Genomic DNA, 6,000 nt, shown 5'->3' with positions numbered 1-6,000 from the left:
GGCTTGTGGTTTCTGTCCTTATCTGCTGCTTGACCCATGCGTGTCCTCATCAGTGGCCGTGTGATAACCCTGCCCTGACCTTGTGGGCTCACTACCCCGAATAGCCTGTGATGTTATGAATGGCTCACATCAAATCTGACCTCTTAGATGCCGACTTCCAGCTTTCAGTTTGCCTAGGAGAGGCAGAGAAGACCGGCCATTTCAGAATATGCCAATAAAATTGCTCATGGGTTGAAAGAACCGCAGGCCCTTTTGATTTACATCAGCAAGCCATGCTGTTCGTCAAATGTGCTCGGAGGTTCTCTTCTTGAAATTTCAAGCTGTAAATAAGACAGGCACCTTTGCCTGGGAAGTACCTGCCTCTGTACCCCCATTTTGGTAATTCGTATAGTAAAACCAATATGGTGGCAACTCATGGCCTGCCAAGAATGAGCAACAGTGTGGCCCTTGGCATATGCTACATCAGAGGCCCTTAGATGACGAGATAGAGGTATTCTGACACCTATTTTTAAGTGACCGATAAATTATTATTTTATAAGAACAGTACAGGATTTTCATTGCTTTATATTCACAGAAAATTTGTAATTTCAGGGTATATGATTTCCGTGCAGCTGTAATTGTGGCACGGAGAAAGTTTAGTAAAAGTCGAGTTTTTTGAGCTTATCTTCAGATGATCAGGATCATTCATTAGTCTCACTTTATGTTGAAACAACATAAAATATCATAATATTTATTAAGATGTATGTATCAACAATGGAATTTTGCCCATTATTAATAAATATGTTCATCTTCAGATATGTCGATTTCTTGCAATCTTTTTTGAACTCATGTTATCTATTGCACGTTTTTATAAACTGGGGCATCCATGGATGGACCTCAGAAGGACTGTAGTCCACTTTAAATTATATATAAATTTGGGCAAGAATGCCTGTATGCAGTTTCTTTTTTCCCCTGGGGGAAAGACTGGAGTGTTTTATCAGTTTCTCAAAGGAATATATACCCCCTAATTGTGTAAACTCCATTGTATCCAGAATGAAGTCCAAGGTTCTTAGTGGCTTATATGACACTCTTACACACACACACACACACACACACACACACACACACACACACCCCTGCACACACAGTCACATCCCTGAGCACATCCTGCACACGCACACACCCCTGCACTTGCATATACTCCTGCACATGCTCACACACTTCTGCACAAGAACATACTGCCGTGCATACACAAACACACTTCTGAGCACATCCCTGTGCATGCCCATACCCATGCATCTAACCTTGCACATGTGTGCACACCCCTGCACACGTGTGCACATACCTGCACATGCACACCCCCCCGAGCAATCCCTGCACACACCCATGCACACACACACCCTTGCACACGTGCAAAGACCCCTGCACATGTGCACACATACCCGCACACACACACCTCCGAGCACATCCCCACACATGCACACACCCATGCACACATGCACAGACCCCTGCACATGCACACACCCCTGAACACGCACATACTGCTGTGCATGCACACACACACACCTCTGCATATGCACACACCCACATATGTTGCTCTAATTTGCTTTTAAAAAAATTTTTTTAAAATGTTTGTTCTTTGAGAGAGAGATTGACAGAGCGTGAGCAGGGGAGGGGCAGAGAGAGAGGGAGACACAGAGTCCGAAGCAGGCTCCTGGCTCCGAGCTGTCAGCACAGAGCCTGACGCGGGGCTCGAACCTGCGAACTGTGAGATCATGACCTGAGCTGAAGTCAGGTGCTCAACCGACTGAACAAACCAGGCGCCCGTAATCTGCTTTTTATTTCTCATTTACACTTCTTTCCTTCTGGCACCTTAACCTACAGCTTTGTCAAAATTCTCTCTGTTCCCCAAAATAGTTATTATTGCCACGGAGGGCGTGCTTCATGTCCTTTGACAAACCACTGTCCCTGCGGGGTCTAATGCCTCCCCTGCTGACGTGCGGTCTTCCACTCTGTCCACCCTGTGCCCTTGAAAGGGCCTATCTGCGAGCCTGTCACAGGCCACCCCCAGCAGCCATCACAGTGCCCGCGGACCGCAGCTCATCATCAGCACTTGTGGAAGACAGAAATGAGCTAACTAGACAGTTGTAGCCACCATCCTGTAAGCGCTCGTGTTGAAAGAAGTTCCGCCAGTCTACATCTTTGAAGAGGGAGGGAGGGTAATGGGAACGCCATCTTGTTTTTGTGCGTCTGCGTCCATTCATCTCCAGTCTCTGTGTCACTATTGTTACGTTTCCAGAACATTCTTTACTTAGTCATTAAAAAAAATGGAGGCGTGTGATTTTCCATGATTTTGTACACCCTCAATGCGCTATTTATCATCTGTTCAGATATGTTCTATTGATCAGTAGTATTCGAAACCCACCATCATGCTTTTTTGGCAACAAGATTTGATTTATCTGTTGTACTTTGGCACGGCTCCGTCTCGATGGAGTCCCTTTGTTTCGACGCCATGCTGCTTCGCTTCAGCATCCACAGAACTTTCTAGTTGTTTTATCTGGCCGAAACAGTGGCCAGGTCTTCATGTGGGTAGGTCTTCATGTGCTCTTGATCTGGGCTTCACAGGCTTTCTCTGGGGAGTGGATTTTGGGAAGGAAAAAAAAAAAAGAAAAAAGGTTTAATGGTGGGAAGTGAGCCTGCAAATGTGGGCATATAAAGCCCATCCTTCGAGAAATGGGCAAGGTCATGGATGCAAGACAAACCTAAGTGCAAAATGACTGTGGTGAATGAGTGTGTGTGTGTGTGTGTGTGTGCATGCACGTGTACATGCACACATGTGCACACTGGTAAACGTTTATTTCCTTACCTCTCGTTTTGCATTTCCCGACAGTGGCTGTTGTGAGGGGGAAGGAGATCACCTGTAAAGTAGTCGTGGGCTGTTGGCCACATGTCGGGGCTCAGGAAACATCGGCTGGTATCTTGAAGCTTCTCATTGCTCTTTGGAGTGGTGCTGATAGTTCCAAACAGCCGCATCCTATGTAGGGTGTCTGTGACCCTTCTTTCTTGGTGCCTTGTGCCTTTAAAAGGGCATTTCCTGTCCACAAAAGCACAGAGGCCCATGGAACCCAACCGGTGCTGACCTCCTGACTCCTGTGCTCAGGTCCTGATCCACGGTTGTCCCTCCATGTCCCGATCGGCAGACCACTTGGTCCTGCACCCCAGCTCTGGAAGGTCTTCTGCTGTGTGCTGTTTTGGACATACATCTTCAGCTCAGCCTTTGGCCTTCACTCTTATTCTTTGATTTTTGTCTCCAAGCTTCTTGGTCTGGTCTCAAGTTGCATCTCTATTGAAACACTGAAGCAATCACCTAGAATCTTCTGGCCTGGATCCTTAATAATTCATGCAAAAATCGCTGTTACTGAGGAAAACACGTTTGCCATGTGGAAATGAGGTAGGAGTGCGTTCTTTAAAACTATGAGCTCCAAAGAGCCAATCCCAGACCTTTTTCTTCTTGCAAGATTTGTGACAGCAAAAGTCCCCATTTGTAAAATTTGTTCATACTCCCCACCTCTCCTGTCTGTCGGCATTGTCTGGTTGAATGAAATTCCCAGATGGACTTTACTTATTCTCCTTTCCCGTTCCTCAAGTCAGACGGTGACAGCACAAATTGTGTGTGAGCAGCGATTGGAAGGATCCTCATTCCATGTAATTTAGAAACAGAGATAGTCTGAAAGGCTCACTGATTTAATTACAGGATGTAAAAGTGTGCGATGCATGGCACACAACTGACAGCTGATGGGGGACCCCGCCGGATAGCCTTGTTTTCATCTCTGAAATCATGCTGACAACCCCCAGGGGGAGTTTTGAGAGGACAGTCATAAACAGACACTGTTCCTCAACTGCCGGGGTAAATTACCAGGTAACTTCGGGGGAAAGTTGCGTCAATGTAACATGATCTCTTTCCCCATATTGTCTTCTTTTCTTCTTATACCTTTTATTTTTTATTTATTTATTTATTTATTTATTTATTTTTTGAACGTTTATTTATTTTTGGGACAGAGAGAGACAGAGCATGAACGGGGGAGGGGCAGAGAGAGAGGGAGACACAGAATCGGAAACAGGCTCCAGGCTCCGAGCCATCAGCCCAGAGCCCGACGCGGGGCTCGAACTCACGGACCGCGAGATCGTGACCTGGCTGAAGTCGGACGCTTAACCGACTGCGCCACCCAGGCGCCCCTTCTTATACCTTTTAAAGGCCATCTGTCTGCTGGGAGGACGAGGGGATCAGAAAACGTCCCTCACGTAGGTATTTTCTGAGCACGCAATGTCCTCATTTGTAGTGTGTGGCATATCTGAGCAGGCTGGTGATGGGCTCCGTGCAGCACAAATCTACAGACTTGCCCTGTGTGGGGACTGACCTCAAACCACAGGGGAAGTGTGCCCCGGGCTTCTAGAGATGTCACCAGTCACGCTCGTGGCCGCCCACTTTCCAGTTTGGTAGCTAACCTTCCAGAAGGTCTGACTCAGGATGGAAACCTCCAGTGACCTTATTCCTTACCTTTTATTTTGGCCCCTGGCTGGGAGGTTCTGCCCCGGGCCGAGTTGTTGATTCCAGATTGTTGGAGAACAGAAGGACAAAACTTCATTCCACCCTGGAAACCACTGTACCCCCTCCCCCATCCACACCACTCCCTGCTACCCCGCCTCACGCAGGGCTCCTGGACCATACACAGGTGCCCCACCTGGGGCTGCTGGCCAGTGCCTCTGCACCACGTTATCCTTGGTCGGATGCCTCGGCAGCCATGTGACATAGTTCTTGTGTTTGAGCTTTTTATCTACCCAAGGGATAGAGGCACATGGATGACCCGTGGACCAATGGCTCCACGGCCAGGCCGGTCACTGATGAAGGGCCACCATGTCACCAAATGAGAAGCTCTGGAATGACCTAGCAGAAGAGAGGCTGTGACAATCACAGGGACAGTTGTCCTCACCTTGTCCTGCATTTCTCTTCAGGATGTCGAGTCTAGCTGACCCATCCCTTTGCTTCCTGTAAGTGCCTGCCTTCTGCCATCAACTCACACCTGAGCATGCGACCTTTCCCCTGTCCTCATGCACCTCAGCTATCTCCTGAGGGCCAGGTGGATCAAGTCCTCCGTCAACTGCTCATATCGCTGCTCTGGTGACATCACTGCTGTCTCATTCGTGTTGGCACTCTGGTCCCTCCACTGTCTTCTGCCCTCTGGTGATGGTGTCACAGCAGATGCATCCGAAGTGTCCTCGTGATGTTTGGCTCTCCTGTTCCACGAGCCCCACTGTCCTTCTCACTCTTCAAGACGAGGCTAGACTCTTCCACCCTCCAGGAGCTCGCCTTGTCATCTCCATCCACAGTGCTCAACAATCAACAGCCACCAGCACCACTTTTGGTCCTCCTAGTATCATTGTGACATAGTTATTATTATTATTCCCATTTTGTGGATGAGAAAATTGATGCTCGGAAAGGTTACGAGTTGCCTGAATTGTTACAAAAAGTAACAAGCTTTAATCAAGTGCCTATCAGGCACTGAGCTGAGCTCTTCATATACGCTATTTTATTTAATTCTTTTTTTTTTTAATTTTTTTTCAACGTTTATTTATTTTTGGGACAGAGAGAGACAGAGCATGAACAGGGGAGGGGCAGAGAGAGGGAGACATAGAATCGGAAACAGGCTCCAGGCTCTGAGCCATCAGCCCAGAGCCTGACGCGGGGCTCGAACTCATGGACCGCGAGATCGTGATCTGGCTGAAGCCGGACGCTTAACCAACTGCACCACCCAGGCGCCCCTATTTTATTTAATTCTTAAAACACCCCCATGCAATAGGCATGGTTTTCGCCTATTTTGCAGAGGAAAGTAAGGTCAAGACAGAAGAAATGACCAGATGATGCACAGAAGAGCCAGGATCTGAACCTTAATGACTATGGTTCAGCTGCTCATCCAGCCCCATAGTTTCGTTTTTAAACCCCATGCCAAAAGAGCTTAGTAA

This window comes from Puma concolor, chromosome A3, assembly GCF_028749965.1.
Source record: "Puma concolor isolate L17-30 chromosome A3, mPumCon1.1.hap2, whole genome shotgun sequence".
Taxonomy (NCBI): Eukaryota; Metazoa; Chordata; class Mammalia; order Carnivora; family Felidae; genus Puma; species Puma concolor.
Note: the sequence above shows the minus strand (reverse complement) of the source record.